The sequence below is a fragment of the Miscanthus floridulus genome, chromosome 18 (assembly GCF_019320115.1).
Source record: "Miscanthus floridulus cultivar M001 chromosome 18, ASM1932011v1, whole genome shotgun sequence".
Classification (NCBI taxonomy): Eukaryota; Viridiplantae; Streptophyta; class Magnoliopsida; order Poales; family Poaceae; genus Miscanthus; species Miscanthus floridulus.
In genome coordinates this window covers 73,726,339-73,749,297 of record NC_089597.1, presented here as the reverse complement: position 1 = coordinate 73,749,297, position 22,959 = coordinate 73,726,339, and the positions used below count along the sequence as shown (strand labels likewise).

Sequence of the window (22,959 nt, the reverse complement as noted above, 5' to 3'; positions counted from 1 at the left end):
GGCTAAGCTGATTCCAGGAGTCGGCTAAGCCAACTCCACTGCTGATTCTGGGTCGGTTAGTTTCCAAATCGGGTTTTGGCATGTTTTTGACGTGGAAAAGTTGAAGAATGCATTTTGAACTTGTTTTCTACTGGGATAAGATCACCTCCTCTATATATATATGAGAGGATGACGGTCGATTGAGGATCCCAACTTCGAATCGTCAAAAAGTCAATCTACTACACCCTTTACCCATTTTCCAACCCCTCTTGCTGTTCGTCAAATCTCAAAACGAGATTTGACGGCATTTTAGGCGACCTTGCTGGTCCTAGGGCAAGCTCTATGTGCTCCTTGCTGATGAGTTTTCCCGAGAGAAGTTTGGGAGTCTATCCAAGCTAAAAACGGGCTCAACATCAACCTAATCGGTCTCTAGATCGGTTTAGTCGATCACGCTATATTCTTGTTGCGTTGTGGTTGTATGCAACCCCTTGGGCGTGCAAGCCCTGCTCCGAACACCCTCTGGTGTAAACAGACATAACGACCAAAAAGTGAACCTGTGCTGCTATATTTCCAATGTTTTCATGTACTATTCTACAATATAGCTAGCGACTCCTCACTAGGAGCTAATAAAGCTAAAACCATCAAAGAAAAGCAAAAGTTCACATTGTTGATCCACCACACCACTGACTGGATGTTTCCAACTCTACTCTGTCGTGATGGACAGGAACACTTGGTGCATCACACCTCTAATCCGATCGATGTCCAGGGTGACGTTCTGGCCATCGAGGAAGGTTGCCCAAGCTTTACCCTGGCGATGTATGGACATGGCGTCGGTAAACACCGGGTGGTCCCTAGGGTACTTCTCCTTCAATGTAGTTTCCTCCGCCGTTGCCTCGTACTCGACGTACCGGAGACCCATGCCTTGCACGGGCTCACCAAAGGCATACCAGCACGCCCACTTCATGCCACCCCAGGGAACGATCTGCACTACGGTGCCGTTGTGAGGCAGGAACACCATGTTTGTCAGCCCAGCACCATGCACGCCAACCATCACGTCGCAGGAGTTCACCACCCCCGCGAAGTGGCCCATATCGCTGACATCGTCTGGCCTCGCAGCCACCACTTCTAAGCCGAGGTTCTCCATGGCGGTGATGGCGTCGGCTTCTCGTTCGTCAGCTCCCTTGAGTGGCGACGCAGAACCATGACGAGCCGAGGCCTCTGCCCTGAGCTCCGGCTTATGGGTTTAGACCATGGCCGTTGCAGCGAGAAGACAGACCTGAGCAAGTCACGGAATCCCATCATAGTGTAACCATTGCGGGAGAGACTCGGGTCGATCGCAAGCATCTTGTTGTGACTCTCCAACCCGACATGCGCCGACGGGAAGCAGCGCACAGCGGTGTCAGCGTCGAAGTCTATAGCCCGGTACATGGACAGTGCGGCGAGGATCGGACTGAACTTGTCCACCCATTCAGGTTGGTAGTCGGTGATAAGAAAATGGACACGGCCATTGTACTCACGGGATGTGATGTAAAGTGGCACGATGAGGTCACTCATGGCATGGAAGAAGTTTCCACCTCAGCCGCCGGTAGAGAAGACCACCGTCGGCACGTCGTGCCTCACCGTGCACTTCGGTGGGATAATGAAACTGAAAGCTGGCGGCAGGGATCTCATGGTGACTTCCCGAATCCTCGACATGGTCTCTTGCTCCCACTTTCGCGTGTATGGGCGGACTGTGAACGTAGAATTCTTCGGCCTGTGGGTGGATGCAGCGACCACATAGACTATCGCCGATTTGCCATGGATGCGCAAGTCACCTTCCATTGTGCAGGTGTCCGAGTGAGGGTTGCTGAAGTTGCAGGTTAACTTGCTGGTAGAGGCTCCCACATCTGCATATATCACAGATGAATTTTTTGAGTTAAAAAGATCACTCTTTCGTGCAAAAAAAAAATCCTCTAAGTTTAGTCTTGCACGTATATGTATCGACAATCTAGGAAAACAATGATTATAGAACAAACAAATATAGAGTTCAATCCATGACAATCGTCCTTAAATGTGCACATGTACCTGAATTTATTGAAGAACTATCTTTTGGCCCGTTGGTGGCAAGGATCTGATTTTGCTGGTTGTAGTCTGAGGCAAATTAAAAATGATGAATATTATCGTATTAGTTTCGCATCTAAATACTGAACACTTCCATACATACTCCGAAACACAATAACCAAATAAACTGACTGTTTAATAACGAAGTAAGCTAGTTCGTGCATTTTATATTATGAGCACGATAAGATTTTCAGATCTAATTAATGGACTATTCTATGTATCAGCTTGAACTAATTAAATTAATCTGCTGGTGTTGGGATCTACGCTAGCAGTCAACTTGTGGTTTCTTTCGAGGGGGCGTGTACTAGCACACACACATGGAGTATTGTTATATCACCAATGGAGGAAGAAAACTGATCGAAGCTTCTCCGGGATAGCTAATTTAACCGTTTATTGCTTTCGAGATAATTGGCAGACATACCTTTTACAGCTTCTGGGTCATGTGGATGTTGCTGCCATCTTGCATTGTCAAACCTTCAATTTATTGGTGATAATCATACCATTATACATCACTCTTTTGACATAGAGATATAAACGAAAAACCGAAGTTAATTCTGTAAACAAACTTATATAACTCACCGGTGTATGGAACCGTGTGAACCATTTCGTCCGTGTCTTTAATAAATCTGGTCTCCCTAACTGGACAAAGCTGAAGGTGCATTAGTTCTATGAGGTAGCAGGTCATAACTCGAAACATGTAAATGAAAAGCTCCATATGCATCCCAATTCCCAATTAATTCGAACTATCACTGCAGCGGTGCTTCTATAGGTTGTGTTTTACTTCCATACATAGGGTTTTGTGTGATGCTATCAGCTTAGTGCATTAGCATTGTTACAAGTGAATGCCTGGATTTGTTTATTTCACTGAAAACAAATTCTCCTATATTTATGCTATTACTATCAAAAAGGAATAATTTCAAATAAAAAACTAACACAAAGCAATACTTCTCCTCCCTAACGTTTCAAATTATATAAGACAAATGGAGTTCTCTAAAATTTGGTGCTTCAGCACATTTAGAGCTCCTGCTGAAGTACTCAAAACCGAACAGGCTTGCATGTACTCCCACAGTTTCAAATTGTAAGCTAACTTCTCTAGGTTTAAAACTCTTGCTATGCATTTATTATGTCTAATACAAAGTAAAAGTCACGTACTCCCTCCATTCCGAATTGTAAGTCATTTTAACTATTTTAGGTACATATCTTCTGCTATACACCTAGATATAGTCTAGATGTATGCATCTAAAAAAGCCCAAATAAATTACTATTTTGAATGGAAGGAGTATGTAAGAAAGCTTGAACGAGTTATAATTTGGAAGAGAGCTGTTGACGTCAGAAGTGATCCGAATCAAACACCAACAGAACCTTGGACGTCCGGGCCGCTACGGACCAAAGAACACAGCGAGGATGTCACTCTTTCATGGTGAAGAACGGAGAGGTTTACAAGCAAACCACCAAAAGATAACCAACGTGCTTACGTGACGAAGAACTGACTAATTTTCAGGCAAACTAGCAAAGAAACCGTCAAAGCTCCCTCCCGGGAGGGACCCCGTCAGGGCAAGGACGTCGCCGGGTTGCCCTAGGTTGGCCGGCAAGCCTAGGGCGCCATCCTTGGTCGTCGGATCAAAGGATGAACAGCATGGGGATTGGAGAAGAGGGTAAAAGGGTTGGGGTAGAGGTAATAGATTGATTTGTTTGTCGATTGGATAGATGGGAACTCAATCGGCCATGATCCTCTCATATATATAGAGGGGGTGGTCTTATCCCAGTAGGAAACCTCTCCAAACCTTATTTTCCAAGTTTCCCACGAGTTTGGAACAGTTCGGATCGGAATCCAAAAGGCCAGATCCGAACAGGATTTTCTGTCAGGTATGTCGGAAGTCCCGACTTGTGTCGAAACTCCCGATAGTCGGAACTTGAACTCCCGACTTTTATCGGAACTCCCAACGTATGGATAACCCCAGACACGCGAGCAGTTTTTTCAGGCTTCCCGAAAGTCCCAACACCCGTCGGAACTTCCGACAGTCGGAAGTCCCGACTTGGGTCAGAACTCCCGACAACGAGGCATCTTTCCGAGGGCATAACTTCTTCTTCCGGACTTCGAATTAGACGTTCCATATATGTTTTTTGACCGTCTCGATGAGAGGAACGCGATGGTGAAGTCCATTTCATATTTTGATAACTTCACAAAATAAACATTTTTGGTTGTCAACATATGCCCCCCTGTTTTCAGGTGAATGATGCATGAACCTAAAAACACTTATTTAAAACCAAACAGCGACGATACCCATCTCATCGGCTGCTTAGTAACTAAGGGTGATGTATACATTGGCCATTTTTTCTAAGGGCGATACATGTATCGGCCATTGTTTTGTGAGCACTTAGGCTTCTTGCCAAACACTTGGAAAAGTACCTTTTCAAGTACCTTTCGTTGAATGCTCTCCTGAGATGTTCATCTTGCAATGTCTCTAGCACATATGAATTTCTGAATATAACTTTGACCACTTTGTAAGGACCTTCCCAATTCGGTGACCACTTGCCAAACTGATTGCCCTTCGATCCAATTAGCAGTATGGTTTTCCACACCAATTCTCCCACTTGGAAGGATTTTCTCCTGACTTTTTGTTGTATGCTTTGGCAACTCGAGCTTTATCTTTCTCTATTTCCTTGAGAGCTTTTAATCTTACATCAGTCACCTCATCGATATTATCCATCATCAAATCATGATACACAACAACTGATAAATCATTTTATTTAGCAAGCCCGTATGCATCCAAATTCACTTCGACAGGCAACACGGCCTCTTGGCCATATACTAACTCAAAAGGAGTAACCTTTGTAGCACCATGCCTTGAAATGCGATGTGCCCATAGAGCCTCAGACAAAACTTCATGTCATCTCCTTGGACTCTCCTCAATTTTCTTTTTGATGAGCTTGATCAAAGTCTTATTACTAGACTCAGCTTGGCCATTGGCTTGAGTATAGTATGGAGATGAATTGAGCAACTTGATCTTATATAATTTGGCAAATTCCCTCACCTCTTTAGACACAAACGATGTCCCTTGATCTGTATTTAATGTTTGAGGGATGCTGAATCTATGAATAATATGCTCAGTGATGAACTCAATTACTTCTTTGTGTGTCATATTTTTCAAAGGAAGGCATTTTTCCGAGGGCATAACTTCTTCTTCCGGACTCTGAATTAGACGTTCCATATATGTTTTTTGACCGTCTCGATGAGAGGAACGCAATGGTGAAGTCCATTTCATATTTTGATAACTTCACAAAATAAACATTTTTGGTTGTCAACATATGCCCCCCTGTTTTCAGGTGAATGATGCATGAACCTGAAAACACTTATTTAAAACCAAACAGCGACGATACCCATCTCATCGGCTGCTTAGTAACTAAGGGCGATGTATACATTGGCCATTTTTTCTAAGGGCGATACATGTATCGCCCATTGTTTGGTGAGCACTTAGGCTTCTTGCCAAACACTTGGAAAAGTACCTTTCGTTGAATGCTCTCCTGAGACGTTCATCTTGCAATGTCTCTAGCACATATGAATTTCTGAATATAACTTTGACCACTTTGTAAGGACCTTCCCAATTCGGTGACCACTTGCCAAACTGATTGCCCTTCGATCCAATTAGTAGTATGGTTTTCCACACCAATTCTCCCACTTGGAAGGATTTTCTCCTGACTTTCTTGTTGTATGCTTTGGCAACTCGAGCTTTATCTTTCTCTATTTCCTTGAGAGCTTTTAATCTTACATCAGTCACCTCATCGATATTATCCATCATCAAATTATGATACACAACAACTGATAAATCATTTTATTTAGCAAGCCTGTATGCATCCAAATTCACTTCGACAGGCAACACGGCCTCCTGGCCATATACTAACTCAAAAGGAGTAACCTTTGTAGCACCATGCCTTGAAATGCGATGTGCCCATAGAGCCTCAGACAAAACTTCATGCCATCTCCTTGGATTCTCCTCAATTTTCTTTTTGATGAGCTTGATCAAAGTCTTATTACTAGACTCAGCTTGGCCATTGGCTTGAGTATAGTATGGAGATGAATTGAGCAACTTGATCTTATATAATTTGGCAAATTCCCTCACCTCTTTAGACACAAACGATGTCCCTTGATCTGTATTTAATGTTTGAGGGATGCTGAATCTATGAATAATATGCTCAGTGATGAACTCAATTACTTCCTTGTGTGTCATATTTTTCAAAGGAAGGCATCTTTCCGAGGGCATAACTTCTTCTTCCGGACTCTGAATTAGACATTCCATTTATGTTTTTTGACCGTCTCGATGAGAGGAACGCAATGGTGAAGTCCATTTCATATTTTGATAACTTCACAAAATAAACATTTTTGGTTGTCAACATATGCCCCCCTGTTTTCAGGTGAATGATGCATGAACCTGAAAACACTTATTTAAAACCAAACAGCGACGATACCCATCTCATCGGCTGCTTAGTAACTAAGGGCGATGTATACATTGGCCATTTTTTCTAAGGGCGATACATGTATCGGCCATTGTTTGGTGAGTACTTAGGCTTCTTGCCAAACACTTGGAAAAGTACCTTTTCAAGTACCTTTCGTTGAATGCTCTCCTGAGACGTTCATCTTGCAATGTCTCTAGCACATATGAATTTCTGAATATAACTTTGACCACTTTGTAAGGACCTTCCCAATTCGGTGACCACTTGCCAAACTGATTGCCCTTCGATCCAATTAGTAGTATGGTTTTCCACACCAATTCTCCCACTTGGAAGGGTTTTCTCCTGACTTTCTTGTTGTATGCTTTGGCAACTCGAGCTTTATCTTTCTCTATTTCCTTGAGAGCTTTTAATCTTACATCAGTCTCCTCATCGATATTATCCATCATCAAATCATGATACACAACAACTGATAAATCATTTTATTTAGCAAGCCTGTATGCATCCAAATTCACTTCAACAGGCAACACGGCCTCTTGGCCATATACTAACTCAAAAGGAGTAACCTTTGTAGCACCATGCCTTGAAATGCGATGTGCCCATAGAGCCTCAGATAAAACTTCATGCCATCTCCTTGGATTCTCCTCAATTTTCTTTTTGATGAGCTTGATCAAAGTCTTGTTACTAGACTCAGCTTGGCCATTGGCTTGAGTATAGTATGGAGATGAATTGAGCAACTTGATCTTATATAATTTGGCAAATTCCCTCACCTCTTTAGACACAAATGATGTCTCTTGATCTGTATTTAATGTTTGAGGGATGCTGAATCTATGAATAATATGCTCAGTGATGAACTCAATTACTTCCTTGTGTGTCATATTTTTCAAAGGAAGGCATCTTTCCGAGGGCATAACTTCTTGTCCTGGACTTTGAATTAGACGTTTCATATATGTTTTTTGACCGTCTCGATGAGAGGAACGCAATGGTGAAGTCCATTTCATATTTTGATAACTTCACAAAATAAACATTTTTGGTTGTCAACATATGCCCCCTAGTTTTCAGGTGAATGATGCATGAACCTGAAAACACTTATTTAAAACCAAACAGCGACGATACCTATCTCATCGGCTGCTTAGTAACTAAGGGCGATGTATACATTGGCCATTTTTTCTAAGGGCGATACATGTATCGGCCATTGTTTGGTGAGCACTTAGGCTTCTTGCCAAACACTTGGAAAAGTACCTTTTCAAGTACCTTTCGTTGAATGCTCTCCTGAGACGTTCATCTTGCAATGTCTCTAGCACATATGAATTTCTGAATATAACTTTGACCACTTTGTAAGGACCTTCCCAATTCGGTGACCACTTGCCAAACTGATTGCCCTTCGATCCAATTAGTAGTATGGTTTTCCACACCAATTCTCCCACTTGGAAGGATTTTCTCCTGACTTTCTTGTTGTATGCTTTGGCAACTCGAGCTTTATCTTTCTCTATTTCCTTGAGAGCTTTTAATCTTACATCAGTCACCTCATCGATATTATCCATCATCAAATCATGATACACAACAACTGATAAATCATTTTATTTAGCAAGCCTGTATGCATCCAAATTCACTTCGACAGGCAACACGGCCTCTTGGCCATATACTAACTCAAAAGGAGTAACCTTTGTAGCACCATGCCTTGAAATGCGATGTGCCCATAGAGCCTCAGACAAAACTTCATGCCATCTCCTTGGATTCTCCTCAATTTTCTTTTTGATGAGCTTGATCAAAGTCTTATTACTAGACTCAGCTTGGCCATTGGCTTGAGTATAGTATGGAGATGAATTGAGCAACTTGATCTTATATAATTTGGCAAATTCCTTCACCTCTTTAGACACAAACGATGTCCCTTGATCTGTATTTAATGTTTGAGGGATGCTGAATCTATGAATAATATGCTCAGTGATGAACTCAATTACTTCCTTGTGTGTCATATTTTTCAAAGGAACTCTCTCGGTTCACTTAGTAAAGTAATCCATAGCAACTAACATAAATCGGTGTCCCTTCGGAGATGGGGGATATATTTGGCCAATGAAGTCTAACCCCCAACCACGAAAAGGCCGTGGTTTGATGATAGGATAAAGCATAGCAGCAGGCACAAGCTGAATATTTCCAAACTTTTGGCACTCTTCGCAACCTTTGTAGTAGCGAAAACAATCGGCCATCATAGTAGGCCAATAGAAATCGGCTCTACGCAATAACCACTTCATCTTCAGGGCGATTGATGCGTACCACAGATGCCTTCATGGACTTCTCCCATAGCCACTCTTGCCTGATCTGATCCCAAGCACTTAAGCAGCAAATCTTCGGTAGTTCTTCAATAGAGCTCATTATTATGTAATACATATTTGAAAGCGCTCCGCCGAACACTTTTATCAATTTTGGCACTTGGACCACGTAGATATCTTAACAAGGGAGTCCTCTAATCTTCTAAATCGGCCCCAACATCACTAGAGGTTACATCGGGTTGATTTGATAGCTTCTCGGATGAATTTGACCGGGTTGGTCACAGGGGAGTCGGCTAAGACAACAGGGCCAGTAGGCTTAGCTGATTTGGAGGTGTTGGCTTGGCCGACTAGGGCAGTCGGCTTAGCTAACTTGGCCACAGCAGAAGAGTAGTTGGCTGAGCTGACTTGGTCAATCAGCGTAGCCGACTGGTCTGTACCTACACAGAAAAAATTGACATCTTCATGCATCGGTTGTTCTTGAATATGGAAATTATGTCCACTGACATCATAGCCAGATGCTTGTTGAGCTAACATGTTGGCCTTTTGATTTTCATGCCTCAGAATATGCCAAATTCAAAATTCGGCAAAATAATCAATAACATCAAGGCAAGCATCAAGACAAGTTCTTAGTGATCCTTCTAAACATTGAAATTCACTAGCAACTTGCTATACCACTAGCAAGGAATCACCATAGGCTTCAACATGTTATACCCCATGGATTGCAATATGGCCAAGCCGAATAAGAAAACTTTACATTCGGCTAAAATGTTGGATGCAGATATAATTTTAATCGGCTTGATGTCTCCAATAGCACCATTGTGAGAAATAATGATTATGTCAACACCTTGGCCTTATTTGCAAGCCGACTAATTACATTGTCACATCCATAAAGTAAATCAAAATGCATATATCATGCCCCCCGGGCCTTAAGGCCATCAAAGTAAATTCCATGAGGGCTTTCTAATAGCACGATGGTTGCAAGCATTCATCGACTATATTTTATACTAAGGGCGATATCAAAATATCGGCCATATGAATTCATCCACATAAATATGCATAGCCGAAACAAAATATTTTGGCTCTTGATTATTGGTAAGTAAAATAATTTGGCAACCCTCCATAACATAAAGATCCACACTAAGGATCAAAATAAGAAGCTAAGGGATAACCATGCATACCAGGGGATGAATTCCACATAGGCATAGGCAAAGAATATGGATGATGCCATGACCAATAATTTTGATGATTTGGTGCAAACCTCTAACTTGGCAATTGTTTCTTGAATCTCTTTCTCTCCTTTGCTTTTGTTGCACCACTTGCTTGAACATCATCCTTCTAAGCTTGAATACTTCCCTTAGGAACCCATGCCAAGCCTTTTCCTTTCTACTTCTCTACACTAAGCTTCTGTAACTTCTTCTCTTGCCACTTTGGTAAACTGATTGAGCATATTGGTTTTATTTCTGTTTTGGACAGTGGCAAATCTTTCTTGATTTTGGGCACTCCCACCTTCTTTTGTTTAGATTTGGCACCTACAATATCAATAGATGATTTCCCCACTGCTTTGCCATCAATAGCCGAATTTTTCAACAATGTAATCGGCTTTTCAATAGTTGAATTCAGATCTAAACCCTTCTTCTTTCGACCATCATACTTCACGCGGTAAACTTGCTTTACCACTTTCTTCTTTGGTTGAGCTCCAGACCGATTTTGAGCAAAATGGTCTTTACAAGATGATGATCTCTCTAAATGTCTAGGAGCTGCATACTCTATAGATTCGGGCCTCAAATATGGTGGAACATGTGCCTCTTCATCAAACCAGCCCCAAGATGAATAAGGATAAAAATATGTGGGTTGTGGTCCATACGACATGGGAATTGGCTGCATAAAAGGAGAATATGTTACTATTGTGTGAGGTTTATCTCCTTGTCGATTCCACTCTTGAGACTTACGCTTTGGAGGCAATTTTGATGAATGGACTTTCTTTGGCCGCTTGGTGATATTTGCTTCTCCTATCTTCTCATATTTAGCTAGTAGTTCCTCGAAGCTGAGTTTTGACCTTTTACTTCTCTATTTGTCACGGCCTTTACCTCTATTAGCTTTACGAGCATCCTCCTTCTCGCCATCTTGACAGACATGCTCCAAAGGAGGATCCTTAGCCGATTCCCCTTGCTCAACAAGATCAATTGGCTTTTGCTTTGGTTGGAGATATTTCAGCTGCCCCCTAGTGTCTTCTAGAACTGTCATAACTTTACTGTCCTCTGGAATATCTTCTATTTGCAATTCATCAACAACAACCTTGACTTCACTTGAGGGCTCCACATCTCTCTCTTGGGCATTCAAGCTTTGAGCGAATCGGCTAATGCAAGCCGATTCGAATCCTGTTTGCCATCAAGATTAATTGAATCCAATTGGTCTATGTGTTGAGCTTCAAAAAATCTCAATCGTCCTTTATGAATGGCCGATTGGATGACTCGACGAAACATATTGCAATCAGAAGTATTATGATCAGATGAATTATGCCATTTAAAGTATGTAAGCTCTTCTAAGTTTGGAATAGATGGCAAAGTATTGTGATCAATGATTCTAATAAAATTATTCTTAAGTAGGATATCAAAGATATGATCACAAAAAGTAAAGTCAAAGGTGTACTTTGATTTCTTGAGCCAATTCTTTTGTGGAGTCAGCTTTAAAGCTAGGCAAACGAAATGGATCGGATTTATTATCAATACATTCGGTCACACCTTTGCAATTGCTTACAAGAAGCTTTAGCTTTGACGAATTACCATTATCGGCCTTGCCATATGGAATAATGTCTTGGTCGATAGAATCTGAATTTACTTTATCATCAATAAATAAATTATTATTCTCAGTCGGTCTATTACAATAATTAGCAAGGATATCTCTAATAGATGCAGAAATTAAAATAGTATGACCAGATTAGAATTTGAGCAAAATATTTATGTTTTCTACCTTGTTGATCATGTTGGAAAAGTGCACGTCCTTGATTTGTATGATGTTGCTCTTCATCTCTAGAGAATGATTAACAATAAGTGCCGAATCATCTGAAGATGCATCGACAGCTGCCGAGACTGAGAAAGTCGGCTTAGCCGACTGAAAATTGGCTAGGCCGACTTGAGCACTAGCGAGGGCAGTCGGCTTGGCCGACTGGGAAGTTGGCCTAGCCGACTCAAGGAAGGCGGTATAGACAGTCGATCTAGCCAACTCAGGGCAGACAACAATCGGCTCAGCTAACTTTGAAGTCGGCTCAGCCGATTCTGAGTAGGCAGGCAACCCTCCTTTGTTGCTTGTAAGGGCTTGATCTCCATCAATGATGCGGTAATCACTAGATAAGTGTACAACCCCTTTAGCTCCTAAAAAATCAAGTCTAGCTGGTTTCTGGCGTTTTTCATGTTTTTCTGTAGCAAGACTTGTTTTTTGAGATGTGATTGATTCAGAAAGGATATTGTATTGTTCGGCTTTTGTAGCTGAACCTTTGCTTACATCCGAATCAATTCTTTCTTTCATGCCCACTAGCAATCCTCTTTTAGCCAATAACTCAACTGTGATCGGCCTTTTCTCTTTAGTCTTTCCAAAATATTCATAGAATTGCTCCTCTAATTGAGACCATGAGCCAATAGTACATTGTGGCAAAGATGTAAACCATGCAAAGGCAATACCAGTGAGAGATAATGGAAAATTTCGCACTCTCATATAGTCTTCTTTATCGGCAAAACCCAGCTGTAAGAGATATATACTAATATGTTCTGTAGTGGTTTTATCATCTTCACCACTAAATTCATAAAAATCAGGTACCCGCCAACCATTAGGAGTTTTTAAGTAATCATAGCATAATGGGTACAGTCTATGATAAGTGGGCACCTTCCATTTAGAGGAATCATATGGATTCCTAGCATGGGCTCAATCTTCATCGATTCGGCTTGATTTGAGAGCAACAAATGAAGCTGAATCATGATTGTTTGCAAGTGCACACATTACTGAATTTTCATTGATTCGGCTACAATTATTAGCAATATGTGGAGCCGCATCATGAGTTTTAGCACCTGAATGCCTTGCTGAAATTTCACTAATTCGGCTATGGTCATGAGCGAAATACAAAGCCGAATTGTGGGCATTGATCTTTGTATAAGGTGCTGAATTTTCATTGATTCGGCTATGGCTACTAGTAACATGTGAAGCCGAATCATAAGTATTAGCACTTAAGCACCTTGCTGAATTTTCATTAATTTGGCTCGAGTTGGGAGTAACATATGGAGCCGAATTATGAATAGGAGCATTGGCATATGGTGCTGAATTTTCAGAGCAATTGGCTAAATAATTAGCATTGTTATAGCCAATTCTCTCATTCATTAGCATGTCTTGTGGTGGAACCACATATTGTGAACTTATAGCCGATGAATAACAATTTATGTGTTGTATATTGCTAGTAGCATCAAAACTCAAAGAATTTACAACATGCATCGGCTCTTGACCATAATATTCATAATTATGATGTGTATGATGAGGAGCATTAACAAAAGTATTAGTCGATGTAACATATCTAGTATTATAACAGCTAGCAACACCAACATGAGAGCGCATAGAACTTGCAAAATAACTATTAGGATCATAAGATGCATTTGCAAGTTGTACCTCAGGGTGATTGTAGTAATATTGTGATGCAACATCTTGGTACTTCATGATTTATAACTTGACCGCCTTGCTGAATTTTCCGATAAGCAGCGCAACTTGTTGCAAAATCGCAAACAAGATCACAAGAGGTCAAAACTAGATGCGATCGGCCTTTTGGGCCAGATGCAACGGTAATGGCGAGCTCAAGAAGATATATTAACGAGGAGTAAGGCTAGGCTAGAGATATTGGCTATAAGAGATAGCCGAACCAATCGTCCCCAACGGAGTCGTCAAAAAGTGTGTTGACATCGGAAGTGATCCGAATCAAACACCAATAGGGCCTTGGATGCCCGGGCCACTACAGACCAAAGAACGTAGCGAGGATGTCACTCTTTCATTGTGAAGAATGGAGAGGTTTACAAGCAAACCACCAAAGGATAACCAATATGCTTACGTGACGAAGAACCGACTAGTTTTCAAGCAAACTATCAAAGAAACCATCAAAGCTCTCGCTCGGGAGGAACCCCGACAGGGCAAGGACATCGCCGGGTTGCCCTAGGTTGGCTAGCAAGCCTAGGGCACCATCCTTGGTTGTCGGATCAGAGGATGAACATCATGGGGGTTGGAGAAGAGGGTAAAAGGGTTGAGGTAGAGGTAATAGATTAATTTATTTATCGATTGGATAGATGGGAACTTAATCGGCCATGATCCTCTCATATATATAGAGGGGGTGGTCTTATCCTAGTAGGAAACCTCTCCAAACCTTATTTTTCAAGTTTCCCACAAGTTTGGAACAGTTCGGATAGGAATCCAAAAGGCCAGATCCGAACAGGATTTTCTGTCAGGTATATCGGAAGTCCCGACTTGTGTCGGAACTCCCGATAGTCAGAACTTTCGACTTTTATCGGAACTCTCGACATAGGGATAACTCCAGACACCCGAGCAGATTTCTTCAGGCTTTCCGGAAGTCCCGACATCCATCGGAACTTCTGACAGTCGGAAGTCACGACTTGGGTCGGAACTCCCGACAACGAGGCATCTTTTCGAGGGCATAACTTCTTCATCCGGACTTCGAATTAGACGTTCCATATATGTTTTTTGACCGTCTCGATGAGAGGAACACAATGGTGAAGTCCATTTCACATTTTGACAACTTCACAAAATGAACATTTTTGGTTGTCAACAAGAGCACTAATATTGTCGAAAAAACATATAAAGAAGTAGCGCGAGGCCTAAAAACAGATCATATGCATGTATGGAATTGGTCTTTAATTTGTCCAGGACGAAACACCGGCGGCCACTTACAGCGAGCGACCTGCGGCAAGAAATCAGTCTTCAGCACAATCAGCACAAGAAGAGAAGGCAGCAGAGCCACATTGAGCCCTTCCTGCACCGCTGCTCCCTTTCTTGGTACCCTCATGCCTCCCCATCATCTCAGACAAGCTCATCTCTGCAAAGCCAACTCTGCCCACGCTTATGTTGCAGCTCATTAAATGCAAATGAAATTCAGATGAAACTCCCACTGAGACTGGCCTAAGCCAAACTTATTGGCCTTGCTCTAATACAGCTGCAAAGCACATGTTAGTTATAAAGATTGTGTCACTATTAATTGCCAAAATCAAATTAGAAGCATAGATTACACCAAAAGATACCTAAAGCCAAGAGCAAGATTGGCACGCCAGAAGCTTAAGGCCAGTCTCAGTGGGGTTTCATCTCACAGTTTCTAACACACTCATATTTTGGAAACAGTGTAGAAGAGTTTCATCCCCATGAAACTCTCTCTACTCTCATGAAATTTTTATCTTCTCTCTCTTCATCAAGACGGTGCCATGTCAACATATTTAATGTCCATGAAACTCTATAAAATTCCCATTGAAACTGGCCTAATCGGCCATTCACAAGCACCAGAAGACATCTTTATGGCCTTACATTAAGTCCAGCGCCGCGTGGTCCCTCAAAGCCGACATGTATCCGGGCGTAACGTAGCTGTTGATCAGAGAAACATCCAACCATTCATGAATACTAGTACTAGTAGCATACTCCATTTGCATACACTGACGTTGCTGCTCGGCCCCTCCATTTCCTCTCATTTAATCCAACCATCCTTTAATGCGTAGAGGCCCTTAACTGTGCTGACCTGCAGATCTATGCAAATATCGAAATATTGGAAAAAGTATTCTTCTTTCCAATAGTACAGTGCTCCCTAGAACCTCCTGAAACCCTACTAGTTAAGGAGCCATAGCTGGGCCTCCATCCATGTCATACCTCTTTCGTGGTTGCCATTCAATGCACTGAACTTGGCTTTCAATGAAGCCCCGTCGATCTAGCATAAAAATATGTGTCCTTTCAATAAGAATAGACTTCTCATTTTTAGAGTTATTAAACAGTTTTAAGTTTACTGAATCTATAAAATAGAAGTCTTTATGTTTATGATACCGGCCGAATAAGTATCACTAGATTAGTTATAAATATATTTTATAATATATCTGTTGGAGTCATAAATATTTTTTATGTAATCATAGTCAAACTTTAAAAAAATTACTGAATTCAAATATAGAAGTGTATTCTCTTTTAGACCAAGGATGTAAACATGCAAGGGAGGGAAGGAAGAGGATGTGTGTGTGCTATATTATTTTTTTAATTGCTTGTAGTATATCTTGCATCTAGTCCTAAAATGATATAATTTTCTGAAAACCCTAATATATCATACATTTAATCATAAAATGGTCCAACTTTATGAAATTATAATTAACCTGCGAGCATAATTATATTTTGTGACAACATGAAATATATTTTACATTGGTACCTTCACTAGGTATTGATTCTATCAAATTTAAGTTGAACAACTAAATGACGCACTTGGACTAGTTATCCCAAATTTGATTCAAATCTTCAATTTAGAGGAGCTGTTGTTAAAAATAAAAAAATATAAAAATGACTAGGAGTGGAAAACTGGAAATGGTTGTCCAGAAATCCGAATGACCTGAATCTGTATCCACTAAAACTTCTAATATGGATATCTGTATCCGTATCCATTTCTAACATGGATACTAAATGAATGTATTCAAATTTGTTTTTTAGTATTTTTCTCTATCCGACTGGAGATCCGTACTCGAAAAAAATATATAATATCTAATATTTACCCGTATCCGCGAAGAATAAGGTATGATGAATCCATTTATAAGTTTTTCTCTCCATGACTAGTAATAACTAATTACTCCCTCCATACTCAAAAATGAAGTTGTTTTGGACAAGGCTTGGGTCAAACATTAGGAATATAAATTATGAATAACTTTTAAATTGTTGAGTTTGGAAATGTGAAAACCATATGTATAGATTTGTCTTGAAAAATACTTTCACAAAAATTTACATATATCACTTTTTGATAAATATCTTTATAAAAATAAGTAGTCAAAGTTATGCTTTGAGACCGTGTCACTGTCCAAAACGACTTCATTTTTTAGTATGGATGGAGTATTTAATTTTAAATTACTAATGATTCATTGAAACTATTTAATAGTATATCTATAAATAACTTTTAATATTAATTTAATACTATTAGTGATACATAAAGATTAAATTAATTTTACTATTTTTCTAATTTAGTTTAAACGTAATATATTTGTTGTTGTCAAATATTTTAATACTTTAATTTATTTTTTGCTGATGTAAATTATTTTCTATAGTTTTGTAATTTCATGATAAACATTATATAAATAATGATTGATTAATTGATATATTTGATTATTAAAATTTTATTGATAACTATATTATTTTATATGGGCTATTCTTATCTATATTATATACTCACGTACTTAATCTCTACTCGTACAATAATTTATAATAACAACAATGTTGATAAAGCAAAATGGCTACTTGTTGCCTAGCATTCTTATTTAAATTTCTTTAATTGACCTATGATTTATTAGAAGTATACTTTGATTTTATTCACTTTGGTGAACTTATTAGTAAAATTATATTCATGCATGTTGAATTTAAATATATGCACTTTGAATTGAATTGAGTAAATAACCGAATAGAAATTCGAATTCCAGACATCCGTTTTGCATTCGTATTCAAAAATATTGGTATCTATAATCTAATTTGAATTAAAATGTGATAGCAGCACCATATAATTTGATTCTCTCCAGCAGTATTATTACGCAATATATATGACCATGTACTTTGTAGAGTCGTACTGCATGGTGATTGGTGACGCTCTGATTAGTGGGTGCATGCGGAGCAGCTTCTGCCACGAGAAATTCAAGTCCTGACATAAGTATAATTGTTGTCCTGCGCAACGGCAATTCTGTTTCGTGACCAGCGTGACCGCAGGAGGCTTATTTGTCGTCTGGCTAGTTGTTTTCTTCTTGGCCTGACATGCTATCAACGATCAGTGGCAGTAGTAGAGTACTCCACTGTGCACAAGCTGTGGCAGTGCATGCACGTAGTACACATCGCAGTATACCATCTCATGCAAACTGTGAAACCCTGCAAGTCTGCAACTGCTCTCTCTCTCTCTGCACGTGCTACCCCTGTGTCTCTCTATGATCAAGTGAAGTGATTCGTACAGGCAATATGCATATCACGCGTGAGAGGAAATGATAACCTAAGCTTCGCGTGCATTTTGGTAGTTGATGAGGGTTTAATGAGGGTGTGTAAATTGTTAGAAAATAGAGAACGAGAGAGATGAGTGATGCAAAATGAGTATTCGTTGTATTACCTAATGAACAATGTGTACATATATATATACAGGGCTCATGTGGACGGTTACAAGTGTGAAAGAGAGAGAGGAGTGAAAAGGACACACCTTAGATTAATCTCTAATTGATCACTAAATAATAATAATTCTCAGCACTCTCCCGATCAATTAACTTCTTGTAGTCATCATTGTTCATCTATTATGCATCTTTATGAATCTTTGGAAAATCCCTTTGGGAAAAACCAAAGTAATACTGGTATACTAGGCAAAGCTTCTTAAAACCCAGTGGGAAAAATAAGGAAGAAACACCATGATATACAATCACCAATGTTATTAGACCCTTTGAGATAAATCCAAAGCCTTAGTCTAAAAACACCTTGACCATAGGGTCAATATGCTTCAAATATCATCTTCCAAAAACCCCGATGGAAAAAATAGATGATACAACATATATCTTTGTGCTGAACATTGCCTCATCAAAAACTTTATATAAGAAACCTCAAAAGGGAAAACTCACATAAAGAAAAGAGTACAATGCATTTTATGTCCCAATATCATCCACCAAAAAAACCCTGCGGGAAAAAAGGATGATGTGACATAACCTTGTGTTGATATTGCCTCATTAAAAACTTTATATGAGAAACCCAAAGGGAAAACTCATACAAAGAAAAGAGTGCAATATGATGTTTGCAACAAGTTATTAATCAGAGAAACTCTCCCCCTGATACTAGCAAACCTCAAAATAAATTTATACCAATGCACTCAACTCATAAGAAATATGGAGTATGGTAAATTCTATGAATATCTCTACAAAATTATCATGAGACTTAGTTTACTGTTCATATGCCCATATTATCTATGGAATAGAACCATCTTAGTGCAAAATATTGCATTAAGTACTTGTCTCCATCTACACAAGCACAAGTCGCATTATCCTTTATAGATAATGACCATTGATTCATAGAATCAACACCACATAACTTCAGTATGTGATATATCATTCTAGTGAAGTTTTGTACAATACAAGTGTCAGAATGATTAATGGAATTGACCATTAAATATCTATTTAAAGACTATCACAAAATGGTCTTTCCATATTCATATAAAACCTATTTCAATGATCTAGAATTTGGGGATCTTATAGATAACCAGAATCATTATATCCAACCTGATTATGGGTTCTTTCAAACGAACATACCAAGATCACTTGTGCTATTAAGATATCAAAAGATATTCTTAACTTAATCCACCAACATTTGGTAGGAGTAGCACTAAATAGCACAGAGATAATGGACCACATGTCCCAATATCTCATCTCAGTCACTAGTGGCATAAAATAATCTTCCTCTATTATGAGGTAGAACAACCATAGGATACCTTCATATTGAATCACTCAATATGATCTGGATATAGATAGCTTTTGTACAAAATCCTAAGAAAAGATGCTTAGATCATAAACACAAAATGAAATTTTGGTTTAGTCCGTATCTTCCATCTCAAACTCTGTCTTTAGATTACAACATGCTATTAACATGTGTTCATCACTAATGATGTCAAGATTATTGACTATCATATAACACTATGAAATCCAATCAAGGACTTCAAAATGAACACCACGTGTAATCAATCTTGTATCCCTTCTGTTTAGGAAATACACAAAGTCGATTGTACCAAATTCGACTTAACTGCTTTAAGCCATATATTGACTTAAGCAATACACAATATGTGTTGCAATTTTATGTATGAGGGTTGGATATGTGAACTCCTTCCTGGAAGCTTCACAAATACACCAAATCAAAGTGATAATATAAATATATGCAATCACTACATCTATCAACTATCAACTGCAATGATAGATGCTTTTATACTGCCAATCAAAGAATAGTATCGTAAATTTATAAATCACTATGGAGAATAATTTACATTGAAAATCAATTCCTGGACTTTGCGTAAACCTCTTGTGCTACTTGTCTTGCTTTTATCTCACCACCACATTGTTCTCAATCCATTCTAGGACAAAAACACTTTTGTACCCACAGTAAAGGTACCATGAGGTGTTGGCATCACAACACAAAACACCTCTTTTTTGGTGAGCAAGACTATATCTGCATGTATTACATCACACAACAAGTTCTAGTAAGAGTGAGCAAAGCATTCTGCCATGGTCTTATTGACTGGATAACTTGGAATGATGTATACAGTTTATTTAGAGAAATACATGTCGGCACATGTAGCCTTTCTATGATATAACTCTCCGATCCATAAAAACTCAAAGTACCCTGAATGACTCATCGTGACTTCCCGAAATGAGAGTCAGGGCTTCTCGATATCCTAGCATCAACATTTAGGTGAACCTCTAAGCTAGGTTTGTGGATGACATCCATCCACTAGGTAATAACCAAATTTTACCCATAAGGTGTTGCCAACCATAGGTTGACATGCATTTACTATCTTATTAAAAGGAAAATCTTCTATTGCTAGCATGAATAATCCTACTTTATGGCCATACTTCTCCCCCTCTTATTTACAATTAGGAGTTGAGTGGGTTTACTTGGTACCACCACTCTTTCTGGCATATACTTGCAATGGATTAAAAAGTTTATAAGACACCTTAGTCATTAGTAAATGTATTTGGCAGTTTATTTGTAATATTATGCAAATCAACAATTCTTTGAACTCAATATTTAGTATGTGATCCTGAGCTTGAAATGCCTTATGCATTCCAAAAAATTCCTGGCATTATGTATGGTACATCAAATCTCCCCCTAATGCCTGGAAATGGTCATTATCAAAATAAAACTAGCATATGGGTTGTAAATAGATCATCCATAAGAGATCTAAATACTTAACTAATCGACGAAGATTGAAATCTTATATTGATCCCTAGTTTCCTATGTGTGCCCATCAATGTATGCTGTGGTGGTGAGATTGGTACGTATACAACGTACTCAATCTTACGCAAATAGGAAATCTTCTTGGATTCCCACGTACTAAATACATATGGGGGATATGAAGTTAATCTCAAATCAGGAGTGTGTAAATCTACCTTGACCCCAACATGAAGTTGGCAAATAGCACTTCACTAACAATGGTCCTGCTATGACCTTGATGTCATACTCATAGATTCCATTTATCATTTTAGATATGTAACTAAACTTTTGATATACCAAACAATCGTCATTGTAGGCACAAAAGTTCAGTAGTGTTCTGGATAATGAGCTCACAACAAGAGCCATTATTTACCAAATGCATGGTTGAGTATGGATACTTCACACGCTCTAGATCATCTTATAGATGTATCTTCACAACCATGAAATACCTAAACTGTCCATACAATCTTTATATTGAACGCACACATATTCTCTTGAATATGTTCAAGGAATCTAAGATACTCAATCTGATTTTAAGATAAGAGGGTCTTAAAATCTGTTTCCCTGTGGCACTTATCGTAGCCATACTTTAGGAAAATAATTGCCAATAATTTTTCACCCATCCCTTTGGATGGTCAAGTTGATCATTCCAAATCTAGAATGCATCAAAAGTGTGAAAAATTATCTTACACGCAACATATTGTACGAGGATGGTTGTATGCATAATACAACCAAAATAAGACTTATCTCATTACTTAAATGCCATATCCAATGTTCTCCTTTTGTGTTCACATACGGAAACACATTTGGATATCTCTATAATTTAGTAAGATGCGAGTTGAATTAGGGACATAATTAAGTATCCTCAATTGCTAACTCAGCATCTAAAGAAGAATGATAGTGGCAAAATAGGCCAAACAATCATTGCATCGCATCAGCGATGGCCAAAATATTTCATCTTCTTTTCATAAGAACAAGGAACATTTTGCTTCCCTAGTTATAGAGTTTGTGGTACAAATGCCCACTAGGCACATATCATTCCACATTGCAATGATTCCCGTATAATCTATATATGACAAGAGTTTAATGCGATTCTCGTCTAATATATAGAAATCCATAAATATTGCCGAGTATCAAATACATCGATATGATACCCACAATAGTTATGCGTTGACAACACAAATATTACAAGATCTTCAATGGACATTATCACATATTATGAATGGACCATGAGATTATCCCAAATCTCAAAACAAATCATTCAAAGCATATTCGATGATCATGTTGTCCATCTATGTGATGTTCTCTTTATGAGAAAAGAAGAAGTATTGTTATATGATCCCATAAGATCCAACTTAACAACCAACCTTCTAGGTATCTCCTATGTCATCCCGTATAGGCATTTTGACATAGATCAATTATAAACTTAAGGGTATGGCATTGTTTAGCATGATGCTAAACACAACCACATATATAACATTACTCTATCATTCTTGGGTTCACATTGCCATCACTCATATTGCACTTTAGGCCTTTTGCTTTTACTAGTGGAAGCAAATTATATGAACAATATGATCGTAGTCTTCAACGGTTTGAAAAACCAGAGACATGATCCACTCATGATTAGCCTCAAGCTATATGAGTTTATTTATTGTTCATAAAACTCTTAAAGAGTGAGCCACGAAGAATGTGCATTTCCTTCCATAAGATATTCTTATTGAAAACCTTAATGGATGTAGTACCTTAACAACAATAAGACACCATTTCCTTTGATCTATAACAAACAACCCCTAATTGAGGTTTATTAAATTGTTCTATTAGTCCATGAGATAAAATCAATGTTAATGTCCATTGTCCATGTGGGATATTGATGCCATCAAGAGCGAGTTCATCAGACTCCTCTCAAGTCAGTATCCACAACATGTGACAGACCATTGACTTAATTAATTTACACCTATGG

The 22,959-nt window shown here is 39.0% G+C and overlaps 1 pseudogene; it reads right to left on the bottom strand.

Moving 5' to 3' along the window:
- Positions 1 to 682: 682 nt before the first annotated feature.
- LOC136519714 (beta-1,2-xylosyltransferase XYXT1-like) lies at positions 683 to 14,875 on the bottom strand (annotated as a pseudogene).
- Between the last annotated feature and the right edge of the window lie 8,084 nt (positions 14,876 to 22,959).